Source organism: Gopherus flavomarginatus, chromosome 11 (assembly GCF_025201925.1).
Source record: "Gopherus flavomarginatus isolate rGopFla2 chromosome 11, rGopFla2.mat.asm, whole genome shotgun sequence".
Lineage (NCBI taxonomy): Eukaryota > Metazoa > Chordata > Testudines > Testudinidae > Gopherus > Gopherus flavomarginatus.
The window spans coordinates 265340-283392 of NC_066627.1; the positions used below are offsets into that span (position 1 = coordinate 265340).

General features: G+C 51.8%; 1 pseudogene; it reads left to right on the forward strand.

The window, feature by feature from the left end:
* The first annotated feature begins 600 nt into the window (after nt 1-600).
* On the forward strand, nt 601-9677 carry LOC127031659 (putative olfactory receptor 10D4; annotated as a pseudogene).
* The last annotated feature ends 8376 nt before the right edge of the window (nt 9678-18053 follow it).

Consider the following 18053-nt stretch of genomic DNA (forward strand, 5'->3'; position numbering starts at 1 on the left):
GGTGCTGAACAAAGGGGCCCATGTCTCAGTCACAGACTGCATGTCCCACCATAATCCCCATGATAACAATAGGGATAATACAAATTAAAAGAGTCAAATGAAGTTCCAGCTCTGGTGTCCGTGACAATGACATACGGAACTCAGCTGATGGAAACCAAGAATAACTTCTGAGCCTGGTACCAGCGCACTGAGAAGGCCCAGACTGGGGACTCATTAGAAATGTCAACATTTTAATTAATCCCAACGGCCATGGCACCCCGTGGGATGCTCTGACTGGGCTGGAGATAACACAGCTACAGAGACTGATTATACCGTCTGCTTCTGCCCCTTTGTCCTGGCTCTCAAGTAAGATGTCCCACAGAGAAGAGTGGGAAATTATAGCGATTAGCAGAATCGCAAGTGGCCTTATTACAACTGTGGTGCTGGGACACCAGCAAATGGACCAATGAGATCACTGCTGGAGGCCCCCCCAATCTAGCCCTGTCTCTCTCACATCCCCCTCTGTGTGGTGTCGATGGATTTGTCTACACTATAGAGCTTCCCAGCGATGTCGCTAACCACCGCCAATCCCTTAGTGTAGACGCACAGTAGAAGTCCAAGATGAGGCTTGTGTCTATTCTGCTTACCGGGCTAGTGAAGGAGAAGCTTTTGTTCAGTTAAATCAGCTGCAATCCTCTAAATGCCCTTTCTCCTGACCCCCTATTGTGCAAAGGGGTGGGCAAGAGGACACTTGCGAGGCCCAGAAAGACGCAGCGCGACGTTCATCCCAATGACAAGAGGAGTATTGGGGTTGATAACCCTTCCTATGGCTGGGTTAGTTAGAGAGTGAACTATGAAGGCCAGGTGTCTGAGCTGCACCCAGAACAACAGTGCCAGGATCTTCTCGGTGGTGCTGCTGGTGGGCACGGGGGAAGGTTACTGTGCTGCCAAAAGTGATGAGAAGTGGTGCCCAGGGCATATGCTGCCCTCTGTCTGCACAGCGGTGAATTTCACCCTCACACATAACCACACAAGGGCACGAATACATCCCTGTGCACTGAGACACAGCGAAGGGGCAGGGGAAGAGCGGGGGACACAAACCAAGGGCAAAGCTCTGTTGGCTTCAGAGGCCTCCAGCTGCACGTCTGGCCCAGGTTACTCCTATTTCACACCCCTGGGGGGAATTCTCTGGCTTGTGTCACATGGCAGGAGAGCCTAGACAAGCATGAACGTCCCCCCTCCGCCAAACAATGTCGGGGTCAGATTCTCAGCTGGTAGAAATCTACACAGCTCCTTTGATTCCAGTGGAGTTACTCTGATTTACATCAGGGCTTGTGGCTGAGAAGGGAAACAGCCCCAGGGAATCCAATGGAGTTCCCCAGGAGTCAGATCAGGGGGAGCGGGAGCAGAATCCAGACCCCGGTGGAGCTGGGGATCTGGCCCTCTCAATTCAATGGCGCTACACTTATTGATGCCAGTAGAGGACCTAGTCCCGGGGGTCTATGAGCGTTGTTGAAAAATATGCAGAATCTCTGTTAATTGGCGACTCTGCCGAGGTCTCAGCCTGGGAGCCTGGCAGTGATTCAGGGCCCTGGCCCCGATGGGCCCGAAGGGGATTTAAAAACCACGGAGAGCCGTAAGGAGGCTGGAAGCTGTGAGAAAGCTGTGGGGCTCGGCTGCAGAGTGGGGCGATATGCTGTGGCAGCCCTCGCTAGCTTCGGAGCGGATTAGGTCTCTGGGCTGGATACCAAGAGCCCAGGCTGTGCACCTCTCCTGGGCGATGGGCCGCTTGGGATAAGAAAGCTGGATGGTGCTACAGAGTCATCAGGGCCGTGGACAGAAAGGAAGAATTCTAGACAGCTGGAGCGGCCCTTCCCAATGCAGCCAGTGTAAGACCTCTATTTTGGTAAAGGGTATGTCTACTGTCACGGAGTCACCGGGCGATGCTCTGGAACTGCTCCCCACCAAGCCAGTCAGGACTTTGGGGAGCCTCCTCTCCCTTGGAGCAGACTTGTTCAGGGCAAGAAGCTCACATGTCTTCACCTCCTGGGTCTCTCCTTGGAGTATTCAGCATCCTCTGCCCCTCCATGCGCTTCCCACAGCGAGCCCGCCTCAGTGGGGTCCTGGGGAGGCCACCGGGTCCTGCACCCCCACTTCGCAGTCAGACATGACTCTCAGCCAGCCAGTAAAACAGAGGTTTATTCTATGACAGGAACAGGGTCTAAAACAGAGCTTGTAGGTACCACGAACCGGACCCCTTGGCCGGGTCCATTCTGGGAGGCAGTGAGCCAGACCCCCCACGTCTGCACTTCACTCCTTGTCCCCAGCCAGTTCCCGACTAACAACCCCCCCCAGCCCCTCCTCTCTGCTCAGCTCCTTTCCTGGGACACGAGGTCACCTGATCTCTTTGTCTCCAACACCTTCAGCTGGCACCTTTGCAGGGGAGGGGCCCAGGCCATCAGTTGCTAGGAGACAGAGGGTCAGGCATTTAGGTGCACTGTCCCTTTGCTCTGCCAGATACTTAAGAACTGCCATGAGGACACTGAGGAACCAACACAGGATTCAGAAAAAACATTAAGAACATTCCTAGTTCATCACATCTACACTACAGGATTATTTCGATTTTACATAAACACAGTTTTGTAAAACAGATTGTATAAAGTCGAGTGCATGCGGCCACACAAAGCACAATAATTGGGCGGTATGCGTCCATGTACCGAGGCTAGCGTCGATTTCTGGAGCGTTGCACTGTGGGTAGCTATCCCGTAGTTCCCGCAGTCTCCTCCTCCCATTGGAATCCTGGATTGAGATCCCAATGCATGATGGTGTAAAAACAGTGTCGCGGGTGATTCTGGGTAAATTTTGTCACTCAATCCTTCCTCTATGAAAGCAACGGCAGACAATCATTTCGCGCCCTTTTTCCCTGGATTGCCCTGGCAGATGCCATAGCATGGCAACCATAGAGCCTGTTTTGCCTTTTGTCACTGTCACCGTATGTGTACTGGATGCTGCTGACAGAGGCGGTACTGCAGTGCTACACAGCAGCATTCATTTGCCTTTGCAAGGTAGCAGAGATGGTTACCATCCCTATTGCACTGTCTGCCATTGTAATTTGGTGATGAGATGACCATTTTCAATCATTTTGTACTGTTTGCAGTTGGGAATTGGTGATGATGGTTATCAAGCATTTTGTACTGTTTGCTGCTGTCATGGGTGCTCCTGGCTGGCCTCACTCAGGTCGGCCAGGGGCACATGGACAAAAATGGGAATGACTTCCTGGGTCATTCCCTGCTTTATGTTTTGTCTAAAAATAGAGTCATTCCTGCCTAGAATATGGGGCAAGTCTACTAGAGAGCCAGAGAGCACAGCCGCTCTGGGTCAGAGCCCCAGAGATCCTGCAGAAATGATGAGCTGCATGCCATTCTAGGGGGTGCCCCTGCAACAACCCCGCCCGTTGCTTCCCTCCTCCAGCACCCTTCCTGGGCTACCATGGCAGTGTCCCCTCATTTGTGTGATGAAGTAATAAAGAATGCTGGAATAAGAAACACTGACTTTTTAGCAAGATAAAGTGAGGGAGAGGCAACCTCCCGCTGCTATGATAGTCCAGGGAGCACAGAATCTTTTTTTAAACATGAAAGCGGGGGGGGGGGGGGGGAACTCATGAAACTCAGGCTCCAGCTGCTATGATGAGGATGGTTACCCAGCATTTTGTACCACCTGCCAGGAATAACAGGGAGTCATTCCCATTTTTACCCAGGCGCCCCTGGCTGACCTCACTGAAGTCAGCCAGGAGCGCTCATGGGATGACGACGAGGACGGCTATCAGTCATTTTGTACTGTACCATCTGCCACCGGGGAAGGGAGGGAAGAGGATGCTGCTATTTAGCGCTGCAGCCAGGGCCGGCTATAACAATTTTGCCACCCCAAACATGGCAGCGTGCCACGGGGGGCGTTCTGCCGCTCACCGGTCCCGCGGCTCCTGTGGACCTCCCGCAGGCTTCCCTGTGGGGGGTCTGGTGGCCCCGTGGCTCTGGTGGACCTGCCGCAGGCGTGCCTGAGGATGCTGCACTGGAGCCGCGGGACCATCGGACCCTCCGCAGGCACGCCTGCGGGAGGTCCGCTAGAGTAGCCTGCTGCCCTCCCGGCAACTGGCAGAGTGCCCCCCATGGCATGCCACCCCAAGCACGCGCTTGGCGCACTGTGGCCTGGAGCCGGCCCTGGCTGCAGCACCCAGTCTAAAAGCAGCATCCGCTAGACATACGGTGACATTGAAAAGTGGCGAGAAACATTTTTCCCCCTTTTCTTTGAGGGAGGGAGGGGGGAGTAAATTAACGACATATTCCCTGAATTACTGGCGACATTGTTTTCGAACCTTCAGGCATTGGGAGCTCAGCCAACAATGCAAATGCTTTTCAGAGACTGCAGGAACTGTGGGATAGCTGGAGTCCTCAGTCCTCCCTCCCTCCCTCCATGAGCGTCCATTTGATTCTTCGGCTTTCTGTTACGCTTGTCACACAGCACTGTGCTGTGGACTCTGTATCATAGCCTGGAGATTTTTTCAAATGCTTTGTCATTTCATCTTCTGTAACAGAGCTCTGATAGAACAGATTTGTCTCCCCATATAGCAATCAGATCCAGTATCTCCCGTACGGTCCATGCTGGAGCTTTGTTTGGACTTGGGATTGCATCGCCACCCGTGCTGATCAGAGCTCCACGCTGGGCAAACAGGAAATGAAATTCAAAAGTTCATGGGGCTTTTCCTGTCTACCTGGTCAGTGCATCCAAGTTCAGATTGCTTTCCAGAGCGGTTACAATGGTGAACTGTGGGATACCGCCCGGAGGCCAATACCGTCGAATTGCGGCCACACTAACCCTAATCCGACATGGCAATACCGATTTCAGCGCTACTCCTCTCATAGGGGAGGAGTACAGAAACCGATATAAAGAGCCCTTTATATCAATATAAAGGGCTTTCATTGTGTGGACGGGTGCAGGGTTAAATCGGTTTAACGCTGCTAAATTAGATTTAAACGCTTAGTGTAGACCAGGCCAAAGTTCTTCTCACTCTGTCCCTCAGTCTCTGCCTCTCTCTGAATCTGCCAGACTCTGTCTCACTCCGAGGAAGATGTCATCCTGATATTTCCTGTAGAGAGAAATCGATCCAGCTGTCCGTCCGTCCGTCCTTCTCTGTGTGCCTGCCTGCCAGTCTGTCTGTCTGTTGTGTAGCTATCCTTTATCTCCCTCTCCCCGTGTGTTACAGCCCCAACCTGCCAGAGTCTCCCCTTCAGCCCAGCCTCTCCTGCACAGGGAAAACTCCCTGGCAAAACATAAACAGACACTTCGTTATTGTCCTTCAAATATCACCTTAAAAATCCCTCTGGCAGGTTATCCACAGAGCCCAGCCTGCTGATCACAGCTGAGCAGAAACAAGCTGCAGCCAGGGGCGCTGGAACAATTTGTACAGTGGGTGTGAAGTGGAAGCCACTGCAAGCTAGTGGTTGCAGCAGCCCCCAGCACCCCTAGTTCCAGCACCTCTGGCAGTAACTATTCCTCTTCTCCTTCTTTCCTTTTCCTGCTCTCTCTAACTCCAGGAAAAAACCTCAGACAATTCACATCATTAACAAACCTGGGGCAATTCTTCCAATTATTCATTGGCTTGTAATTTCCTCCTCCTCTTCCTTAACAGAAACAGTAGGAGCACTAGCATTTATAACAGCGAAACGCTTCCAAAAGAAAGTGCTGCACTGCACCCAGGGTAATATCTCTGCAGATAGTGTGTGAGAGAGAAAGAAGAAACCATATGAAAATTTTAGCCACAAACAGAAGGCTCCATGGTACTGTGATGATAAGGGTGGAGCAAGAGCCTAGATAGAATAGAGTTGAAGGCATTGGTATAGGACAGGAGAGAAGAGAAGAAATTGGACTAGAACAAATAGAATAAACATTCCCTTTGTTCGTCTGTGGACTGTAGGATCTTCCAGGGAGACATTTTCTCTCTCGATGTTCAGCGCCAGCACACTGAGACCCTGACCCAAACTGGCATTACAGTGGTAGAAATATGCATCACTCCTAGTGAGAGTGAGTCATGGGGGCAGTGGAAGGAAGGGTGACCATTGCAGCTCTAGGATGACAGGTCTGTTTGTTTCAGTAACTCACTGGCATTATTTCTCTCTCCTGCCCCAGGAATCAGTCCTCGTGGGGCAGGTCAACCACACTGTGGTGACTCATTTCATCCTCTTAGGGATCCCCAACACCAACGGCCTCCAGACCATCCTCTTCATCACCTTCTTAGCCTTCTACCTCTGCACCCTGCTGGGCAACCTGCTCATCTTATTAGCCATCCTCACTGACGCCCGCCTGCACACCCTCATGTACTTCTTCCTCTGCAATCTCTCTGTTGTGGACCTTGGATACTCTTCCGTCAGCACCCCTAAGTTGCTGGCCAACATCTGGGCTCAGAGTAGAACAATCTCGCTGGGCGGGTGCATGTCCCAGGTCTTTTTCTGGCACTTCCTGGGCAGCACTGAGTGCCTGTTCTATATTGTTATGGCCTACGACTGGTACATGGACATCTGCCACCTGCTGCACTACCTACTCATCATGAACCAGAGGGTGTGGCCCTCCTGGCCACCGGCACCTGGATTGCCAGCTCCCTCCATTATACCATCCTCACCAGCCTGACCTTCATGCTGCCCTACTGCGGGTCCAACATGGTGGAGTATTTCTTCTGTGACATCTTCCCAGTGGTCAAGCTGGCCTGTGCAGACACGTACGTAATCGAGACCGTGACCTTTACCAACAATGGCAAGGTGTCCATGACCTGCTTCCCCCTCATCCTCACCTCCTACATCAGGATCATCTACTCTGTCCTGAAGATGAACTCAGCTGAAGGGCGGCGCAAAGCAGCGTCCACTTGCACCTCACATCTGGCGGTGGTGACGCTGTTCTTCGGGACCTGAGCCCTGGTCTACAAGCAGCCCCAGCTAAGCAAAATGCTGGTGACCCCTGTGCAGATTTTTGGCAACTTGGTTACGCCCATGCTGAACCCGGCCATCTACACGCTGAGGAACAAGGAGGTGAAAGCGGCTCTGAGAAAACTGAGAGGGGATCAAATGGCTCCACATTGATGTGCAGCAGCTGCAGGTATAGTATGTGGGTCTGCTTGGAAATACATCGAGAAATACATCTGCATGGTGGCTCTGTGGCTCTTGTGAGCTTCTCTGTCCCTACCCATCCCCAGACAGCCCCCATATATCTATGTGGATCTCTACAAGTCGCAGAAATGCTCCTAAAAATACTGAGCTGTCTTTGACATGCTGTAAGGTTACATTTTCAAAGCTGCCTGAGGGACAAGCACACACAACTAATAGGAATTGGAGATCCAAATTTTGTAGAGGACTTTGAAAATCTCAGCCTTATTACACAGATCTACATAGCTCAAACTCTTTACGTCCATCATTATAAGAAAGGTTTTCTACTCCTTCAATTATCCTCATGGCTCTTTGATTTCTCTCCAATTTATCAGTACCCGTCTGGAATTGTGAACACCAGAACTGGACACAATATTCCACCATTGGTCACATCAGTGCCAACAGAGAGGTAAAATTACCTCTATGCTCGTAGTCGAGATTCCTCAGTTATACACTCTGGGGTCACATTAGTAATTCTGGCCACAGCATCACACTGGGAGCTCACATTCAGCTCATTTTCCACCATGACCCTTGTCATAAACATACAGCTAAGGATAACATAAAATCCCTCCTATACCTGTGAAGGGTTAAGAAGCTCAGATAACCTGGTTGGCACCTGACCAAAAGGACCAATAAGGGGTAGAAGATACTTTCAAATCTGTGGGGGAAGGTTTTTGTTTTGTTCTCTTTGGGTGTTCTTTCTGGGTCAGCGAGGAACCAGGGCAGGGAAAATACATGTCCTAAAGCGATGGTTCTCAAACTTTTGTATTGGTGACCCCTTTCACATAGCAAACCTCTGAGTTCAACCCCCCCCTTAAAAATTAAAAACTCTTCTTTATATATTTAACACCATTATAAATGCTGGATGCAAAGCAAGGTTTAGGGTGGAGGCTGACAGCTCGTGACCCTACCATGTAATAACCTTGCGAACCCCTGAAGGGTCCCGACCCCCAGTTTGAGAACCCCATCCTAAAGCCATATCTGAATTAAGCATCTAAGATTACGAATTGTAAGTAATAGGAAGGAAATGCATCAGATTATCTTTTGTTTTAGCTTGTGAATTTTCCCTAGGTTAAGAGGGAGGTATTCCTGGTTTTTTTTTTGTAACTTTAAAGTTTTGCCTAGAGGGGAATCCTCTGTATTTTGAATCTGATTACCCTGTAAAATTACCTTCCACTCTGATTGTACAGAAGTGCTTCTTTTACTTTTTCTTTATGATAAAGTTCTGCTTTTAAGAACCTGATTGGTTTTTAGTGTCCTAAAAACCCAAGGGCTGGTCCGTGCCCACTTTGTTAACCTACTTGGTTGGTAGATTATTCTCAAGCCTCCCCAGGAAAGGGGGTGAAGGAGCTTGGGGTGATTTGGGGAACAGGAACTCCAAGAGGTCCTTTTCCTGAATCTTTGTCTGACTCACTGGGTGGTGGCAGTGATATCGTTCCAAGGACAAGGAAGAATTTGTGCCTTGGGGGAGTTTTTAACCTAAGCTGGTAGAGATAAGCTTAGGGGGTCTTTCAAGTGGGTCCCCACATCTGTACCCTAGAGTTCAGAGTGGGGAGGGAACCCTGACACCCCCAAATCTTTTTCAGAGTCACTTCTCCCCAGGAGAGAGGCCCCCGTCCTATAAGCACAGCCTCTGATCTTTATTCCTAGATGTACAAGCTTATGCTTAACTGCATTAAAGTGAACATTGTTTACTTGCGGTCCCATACGAAGTGATCCAGATCCTGACTGTGAAATACGTCTGTGGAGGTATTCAAGGCTTAGGCTTAGGTTTAGGATGGAAGTTGGTGGATTTTTCCCAGGGCAAGGGAGGAGCACACCGGTGTTATCTTAGGGTTAGCATTAGGGAAAAGGTCAAAGGAATTCTGCTTGGATTGAGGTTGGGCAGTTGGGTTACACTAGGATTCAGGTGACGCATGCAGTCAAAGTTACCCAGGGTAAGGGCGAGGCAGGAAACAAATACATTTATGGCAGGGTTTATGAGGACTAGGTAGGAAGTTATGTGAATGACCACATCTCTTTGGGACTGAGTTCCCCACCTGAGACACTGTGGTAAAAATTATTCCTTTCGCCCCCCCCCCCATTTCTGTTGTAACCTCTTTGGGGCAGGTGCTGTCTCTCGCTGTGTGTTGGTGCAGCACCCTTGCAGCTGGGCTTCCAGGCCTCCCATCTGACAGAAACAATAACGTATTGTTCAGAATTATCACTGACTCCTCGGACATGAGTTTTAACTGTGTACCTTGAAATGAAAATGTAATAAATGAAAAAAGCAAAAGGAACCTGGGGAGATAATGTCTCCCTGCAGAACAGCACATGCAAGCCCAACACCTGGCATTAGAAACATCCCTGACGCTGAGGGAAGAGCGCCCCCTACTGAGTTACCTGCACCACTCCCAGCACCGCAGCACCCCTTTGCACTGCTGGGTTCATCCTGAATTTTCTGCATTGTTTCTTTGCATTAGTCCAAGGAACCAGTTTCCAAAAAGCCACAAATCCAGACTATGGTGAGACGGAGATAAGAAAACCTGGAATGGAAGATCAGGGCACAAGTTGTGAACATTGATTTGAAAAACTGCAATAGATTCTGATGGACAATGGGAAAGCTCCATTTCCTCCAAGCCATGGGCACTGGGCAGTCAGAGAGGGAGAAGCCCGGAGAGCAGGCGCCTATAGTATTTGTAACCGAGAACTGTATCAATTCAAAAGTTACATTTAAAGAGCCCATGGGAATTATTTGCTGACCATTATCTTGTGGCTAAGACTAACACCTGGGACACAGGAGATCTGGGTTCCTATACAGGCTCTGTAGGAGACTCCCTATTTGCCCTTGAATAACTCACTAAATCACATTGTGCTTCAGTTTCCTCATCAGCTATTAAATGTGTATCACATTCAGGCAGGGCCTATCTCTATGTGTCTGTGCTGGGTGTAGGAGAAAGGGGTACAAGACTCAGTTCCAGACTATATGTGAGGGGACTGTTGCCCCCTTACTAACATTCAGTGGGGGTGTTTGGTTGCTAGCTCCCAGCACTAAAAGGGGGAGGGGTTGATGGGAAATCAGGAACCTGAGACTGACAGTCCCCAGGAACAATGTGGAGAGGCCAGTGCTCCAGATCAGCCTGATTGACAGGGCGAGCACGCTAATCAGTGAGTCAGAAGGCCAGGGGGGTCCCCTTCTCTGTGTGAATTGGAGCTGCCTGGGTCAGACAGAGTGGGGCTGAGCTAAGGAGAAAGCAGGGGCCCAAGCTGAGTTGGGAGCAGACCTGTGCCAGAGTCAGAGAGGCCAGAGAAGCAGCCCAGGGAGCTGGAGGCACAGCAGCAGCAGCAGCCGTGCTGAGGCAGTGCACAGCTGGGGCTGGAGCAGTCCGGAGCTGGGTGCGGTGAGCAGCTGGGGAGAGCGAGGGGGACCCTGGGAAGTGGGCCCAGCACAGGGAGACGCCTCAGCCAAGAGGCTCTGTAGGCCAGACTTGGAGGGGGATTGTAACCCTGACAGAGCGGGAGTGATGCTGGGAAGAAGAGTCCTGCCATGCAGAGCCTGAGGGCGTGTGGCCACCACCAGATCAAATGTCAAAACCCACAGCGTCCCTGCAGCACAGCCAGGGCCTGAGAAGGAGGCCTGGGACCTACAAGGAACAGACTGTGACCTGCCCTGACATTCCAGAGAGACTGTTTGTGATGGTCCCTGCCGCAGAGCAGGGTGACATGTTTCCTTTAACCTTTCCCATTTTTCCTCATTCTTTTTTAAAATTAATTGTTAATTAACTTGCATTTGCTTTAAATTGTATGATGTGATCAGTGGGTCAGGGAGGTGCGCAGTGCAGAGAGAGTACCCTGGAGTGGGGACACCCTAGCCCCTGTCCTAGGTGACCACAGCAGGGTTGGGGGTTGAGCCTGCCAGGAATCCTGGGCCCAGTCCTGTTGGGGTTACGAGGACTCTGCCAGACAGGAGAGTGGAAGGGAGTCCTCAAGGGCAGGGAGGCCTCTGGGTAAAGGAAGTGGGAGCGAGGACTCAGGTCCTTTTGCCAGCCCACTTCACCGGGGTAGTGCAGAAGCCAGGAAAGTTCCCCACAATAGCGGGACCATTCCTCCGCTTACATATAGATCCTTCCATAATATCCATGATAACAATATTGATAATGCAAATTAAAATAGTAAAATGCAGTTCTAGCTCCGGTGTTCATGGCAATGACACATGGAACTCAGCTGATGCAAGCCAAGAATAACTTCTGAGCCTGGTGAGAAGGCCCAGCCTGGGGACATTTTAATTAATCCCAACGGCCATGGCACCCCATGGGATACTCTGACTGGGCTGGGGATAACACAGCTACAGAGTTTAATTATATTGTCTGCTTCTGCCCCTTTTTCCTGGCTCCCAAGTAAGATGCCCCCCGGAGAAGAGCGAGAAATGATAGCGATTAGCGGAATTGCTAGGGACCTTATTACAACTGCGGTGTAAATGGATCGATGAGATCACTGCTGGAGCCCCCTTCAATCTAGCCCTGTCTCTCTCACATCCCTCTCTGTGTGGTCTCTATAGATTAGTCTACATCAGCGGTTTTCAGACTGTGGGTCGGGACCCCAATGTGGGCCCCACCCCATTCTAATGAGGTTGCTAGGCCTGGTTTAGACTTCCTGGGGCAAGGGGATGAAGCCAAAGTCAAGCCCCATTGTCTGGGGCTGAAGATGCAGTGAGGCTGAGATTACAGGCCCCTGGGGCAGTGAGCCTTTGTCTTTCTCTGCCCTGCCTGGGGCGGCTCGGCTCGGGTGGGCTCAGGCTTCAGTCCCTCCTCCTGGCGTCATATTGTAATTTTTTTGTCAGAAGGGAGTCGTGGTGCAATGAAGTTTGAGAACCTCCGGTCTACACTATACAGCTTCCCACTAGGGCCACCCAGAGGGGGGGTGGGGGAGCAAGTGGGGCAATTTGCCCCAGGCCCCGCAGAGGCCCCCACAAGAGTTTTTTGGGGCCCCTGAAGCGGGGTCCTTCACTTGGCCTGCGGCCCCTGGAAAACTCTCACGGGGCCTGGGCCCCCGGAGCTTCTTCTGCTCCGGGTCTTCGGCGGCAATTCGGCTGCCGGGGGTCCTTCCGCCCTTGGACCCACTGCTGAAGTGCCCCAAAGACCCACGACGGGGGGTCCTTCCGCCCCAGGACCCATCATCAAAGTGCCGGGTCTTCAGCAGCAATTCGGTGGCAGGGGACCCCCGCCACTGAAGACCCCAGGCCCCCTGAATCCTCTGGGTGGCCCTGCTTCCCACTGATGTAGCTAACCACCACCAACCTCTCCGCCTAGATGCATAGTAGAGGTGCAAGATGAGGCTTGTGTCTATTCCACTTACATGGCTAGTGAGGGAGCAGGTTTTGTTAATGTAAATGAGCTATAATCAGCTGAAGACCCTTTCTTCTGAACCCTGATTATTCAAAGGGATGGGATTATTCAAAGAGGCCCAGAAAGACGCAGCGCAGCCTTCATCCCAATGAGAAGAGGAGGAATGGTGTTGATAACCCTTCCTATGTTTGGGTTATCAAAAGCAACATCTATCTCACACTGCACCCAGTACAACGGTGCCGTGATCGTCTTAGAGTTGTTGTTGTTGGTGGTGGTGGTAGGGAGGTTACTGTACTGACAAAAATGACACAATGTCCTTTTTGGAGTCTCTTCTGTACTGCCAAAAGTGACGAGAAGTGGTGCCCAGGACATATGCTGCCCTCTGTCTGCACAGCGGTGAATTTCACCCTCACACATAACCACACAAGGGCACGAATACATCCCTGTGCACTGAGACACAGCGAAGGGGCAGGGGAAGAACGGGGGACACAAACCAAGGCCAAAGCTCTGTTGGCTTCAGAGGCCTCCAGCTGCACGTCTGGCCCAGGTTACTCCTATTTCACACCCCTGGGGGGAATTCTCTGGCTTGTGTCACACGGCAGGAGAGCCTAGACGAGCATGAACGTCCCCCCTCCGCCAAACAATGTCGGGGTCAGATTCTCAGCTGGTAGAAATCTACACAGCTCCTTTGATTCCAGTGGAGTTACTCTGATTTACATCAGGGCGTGTGGCTAAGAGGGGAAACAGCCCCAGAGAATCCAATGGAGTTCCCCAGGAGTCAGGTCGGGGGAGCAAGAGCAGAATCCGGAGTCCGGTGGAGCTGGAGATCTGGCCCTCTCAGTTCAATGGCGCTACACTTATTGATGCCGGCAGAAGACCTGGTCCCAGGGGTCTATGAGTGTTGTCGAAAAATATGCAGAATCTCTGTTAATTGGCGACTCTGCCGAGGTCTCAGCCTGGGAGCCTGGCAGTGATTCTGGGCCCTGGTCCAGATGGGCCCGAAGGGGATTTAAAGACCACGGAGAGCCGTAAGGAGGCTGGAAGCTGTGAGGCAATATGCTGTGGCAGCCCTCGCTAGCTTCGGAGCGGACTAGGTTTCCGGGCTGGATACCAAGAGCCCAGGCTGTGCACCTCTCCTGGGCGATGGGCCGTTTGGGATAAGAAAGCTGGATGGTGCTACAGAGGAGTCAGGGCCGTGGAAAGAAAGGAAGAATTCCAGCCAGCTGGAGCGGTCCCTCCCAATGCAGCCAGTGTAAGACTCCTGCTTTGGTAAAGTTCTTCTCACTCGGTCCCTCAGTCTCTGCCTCTCTCTGAATCTGCCAGGCTCTGTCTCACTCCGAGGAAGATGTCATCCCGATATTTTCTGTAGAGAGAAATCGATCCAGCCGTCCGTCCTTCTCTGTGTGCCTGCCTGCCAGTCTGTCTCTGTTGTGTAGCTATCCTTTATCTCCCTCTCCCCGTGTGTTACAGCCCCAACCCATCAGCGTCTCCCCTTCAGCCCAGCCTTTCCTGCATGGGGAAAACTCCCTGGCAAAACATAAACAGACACTTTGTTATTGTCCTTCAACTATCACCTTAAAAATCCCTCTACCAGGTTATCCACAGAGCCCTCCAAGTTCCAGCACCTCTGGATGTGGCTATTCCCCTGGTCCTTTCCTTTTCCTTCTCTCTCTAACCCCAATAAAAAAATCCCTCAAACAATCATTAACAAAGCTGGGGCAATTCTTCTCCACATTCATTGGTTTGAATGTTCCATCCTCATCCTCTTCCTTAACAGAAACATGCAGCACTGTGTGCTCTTATAAAAAATGAAACTCTACCCAAAGAAGGCACTGCTCTGCACAGAGGGCCATCTCTCTGCGGAGAGGAGGAGAGAGAACAAACCACATATGACAAATGTTAGATAGAATGAGATGTCTCTAATGAACCATGGTGATCAGAGTGGAGTGAAGGCCCAAATGGAATAGAATTGAAGAAAATGGAAGAGGACAGGAGAAGAGAGAAGAAACTAGAATAGAATAGTGTAACCCTTCTGCCCCTCTGAGTTGGCAGCAACAAGGGCCGGGTTCAGTATCCAGGTGTTCCGTTTCAATAACCCAATACCAAACCAGCTCGAGCCCCCACCCAGTGACCTGGGAAAATCTTACACACACCCCTAGGCGCCTCAAAGAGGCAATGCTTCCCCTCTCGCAAGCACAGAGTCTCGGTGTAGCAGAAAAGGTTTAATACATGAGATAAACAACAAACACTAAATTGGGAAAACACCTCAACTAGAGTTCATAGACCAAACCGTGAGCAAAGACCCACCCCAGGAAATTGGGCTGTGTCCTCTTTCCTGGGCTCTTGAGTCCAGCAACCCCCAAATCACCCACAGTCCCAAAAGTCCCACAATCCAAAAGTCTCTGTCCTGGATCAGTGCAGCCCCAAAGTTCGAGAATCTATCTGCAGAGGTCCCTCCCCCCAGCCTGGGTAGAAAGGGGCATCTTATGTGGTCCGGGGCCAACTGCCCTGCCTTTCCGTGGGTTCTGCTCCCACCTTCTCCACGAACTGCTCCGCTTTACCAGCCGCTCCACTCTGCTCCTCCAGCCGTCCTCAGGAACTGCTCCGCTCCACCAGCTGCTCTGCTCCACCAGCTGTCCCGTGAGCTGCTCCAGTTGTCCCTGCAAACTGCTCAGCTCTGCTCGCTCTATGGGCCACTCCACCTGTCCCACAGCTACTCCACTCTGCCAGCCGCTCTGCTCCACCAACTGTCCCCACAAACTGCTCCACTCCACCAGCTGCTCTGTTCCACAGTATAGCTTCAGGCTCCCCCACTAGTTAGCACAGTACTCAGTGCTCTCAGCTCAGTCATTTCAGCTCATAGTAGGGGAGTCCCAGTGCTAGTGCACCATTAGCCAAAAGTGAGTTCAGCTCAGTAACCTGTATCTGGATTCTTAAGGGAATAAAAAATCAACTCTGACATTCCACACCGGAGAGAGGAGGATGTGCAATTGGTGTTCCAGGCCCTCACAAGGGGCCCATACCATCAAGTACACAGACCAGTCCCCAATCTCTCTCCCTTCATGGGGTTTTGGAACCCATGTCCCATGTTTAGCAAGTACCACCCAACTGAGGTTGAGTCATCTCTGTCACAAAGCAGTCCCACAGCTCCCCATTCACACAATCAGGGTGACAAACTTTTTTTCCCCCTGCCCCAATAACAAAGAAATTGGGGATCCCAGAGCTGTTAAAATAACCATCCCAGTCTGCTGTGGGCTTATGCTAAGTGGAGGGTGGATGCCAATGCAAATCTTTCCCCATTCTTTGAAATTCTTGGAATTCTTTCCACATTCCCTACAATTCACCACCAGATGTCAGAGAAAACATTAAGAACATTCCTAGTTCATCGCATCTCTTTGGGGCAGGTGCTGTCTCTCTATGTGTCGGTGCAGCACCCCTTGCACCTGACGTACTGTTCAGAATTATCACTGACTCCTCGGATGTGGGTTTTAACCTTGTGGCCTTGGCATGAAAATATAATAAAAGAAAAAAGTGAAAGGAACCTGGGGTAGATCCCGTGAGCCAGGCCCCTGACCCTTCTCCCTGCAAAACAGCGCATGACAGTCCAACATCTACTTCTGGGGAAATCCTGTGCCAAAAAATTTAAAAAAATCTGCATATAATATTTTAAAATTCTGCAAAATTCTGCATATTTCATTTGTCAAAATAGCATAATATAATCACTCCCTTTCAATTATTTTGGTAATTTATTTCAAAATACCTGTCAACAGGTATGTCAGCAAACAGACAAGAGCAAAAAAGATTCCCTCAGCAGTAGAGATTTAAAGAAACCCCTACAACAACGCAGTTCCAGGTTGGGGGTGTTGGGGGGAGGGGGGCTGTGTGGAGGCCCCAGAGCCCAATCACCTGCACTCCCATCCCGCCAGAGCCCAGCTGCAGGGCACCCCTGGCCCGGACACCAGTACCCTCCTTCCCCCAGGACCCAGCCACGGGACACCCCCAAGCCCAGACACCAGCACCCTCCTTCCCCCCAGAGCCCAGCCATGGGACACCCCCAGCCCAGCCACCAACAACATGTCCTTCCCCCCAGAGCCCAGCCATGGGGCATCTCCTGGCCCAGACACCAGCATCCCCCTTCCCCCAGGACCCAGCCATGGGGCACCCCCAGCTCAGCCACCAACAACATCTCCCTCCCCCCAGAGCCCAGCCATGGGGCATCTCCCAGCCCAGACACCAGCAGCCCCTCTTCCCAGGACCCAACCATGGGACACCCCCAGTTCAGCCACCAACATCTCCCTCCCCCAGAGCCCAGCCACAGGGCACCCCCAGCCAGGGCTGGCGCTTCCATTAGGCAACCCTAGGCAGTTACCTAGGGTGCCAGAATTCGGGGGGTGGCATTTTGTGTGCTCCCCATGGGGGTCACGGGAGCTTCCAATTCCGCTCCCGTTGCACCACCGAAGGACCTTCTGCCGACGTGCTGTGGAAAACAGCGGCAGACAATTGAGCAGCTCAATGACTGCTGCTGTCACCTGTGGCATTTTGGCAGAGGGTCCTTCTCGGCGGCGTGAAGGGAGTGGAACTGGAAGCTCCCATGTGCCCCATGGGGAGTGCACAAAATGCTGCCCCCCGAATTCTGCCTAGGATGCCAGAAACCCTGGCGCTGCTCCTGCCCCCAGCTCAGACACCGGCACTCCCAGAGCCTTTCCTGTCCCCAGATTCTTTACTGTCCTGCCAGGGGACAGGGTGCAGCCCTGCCCTTCCTCACCCCTTGCCAGAGATAGGTCTCCTGAGGTACCCAGGAGAACGAGGATCAAGCAGAGCGAGCTGCCTCCGGCACAGCCAGCCTGGGCGCTCTGCTCACTGTGAGCTGGGCTCCGCAGAGTCCATTGGTCCCTAGTTGCACCAGGCAGCTCTGCAGCCCAATTCTGCGGGGGGAACCATGAATCCTGCCTAATTCTGCATTGTGCAGTGGTGCAGAATCCCTCCAGGAGTAAACATGCCAGCACTAGAAACAGCCCAAATGCCCAGAGAAGAGCGCCCCCTACTGAGCTGCCTGCACCACTCCCTGCACTGGAGTGCCCCCTTTGCAGTGCTGGGTTCATCACAAATTTTCTCTGTGGTTTCTCTGCATTTGTCCAGGGAATCAATTTCCAAAGAGCTAGAAATCGAGACTATGGTGAGACAGAGAAGAAAACCTGGAATGGAAGATCAGGGCACAAATTGTGTGCATTGATTTTAAAAACTGCTGTAGATTCTGGTGGACAATGGGAAAGCTCCATTGACCTCCAAACCATGGGCACTGGGAGGCCATAGAGGGAGAAGCAGGGAGAGCAGGTGGCTATAGTACAGGGATCAGCAACCTTTGGCGCGTGGCTTGCCAGGGTAAGCACCCTGGCTGGTCGGGCCAGTTTGTTTACCTGCCGCATCCACAGGTTCCGCTGATCGTCGCTCCCACTGGTGGTTCCCCTCTTCAGGCCAATGGGGGCTGTGGGAAGTGGTGCAGGAGGAGGGATGTGCTGGCCGCTGCTTCCCCCCACTAAGATTCAAAGGTCTCTGGGCT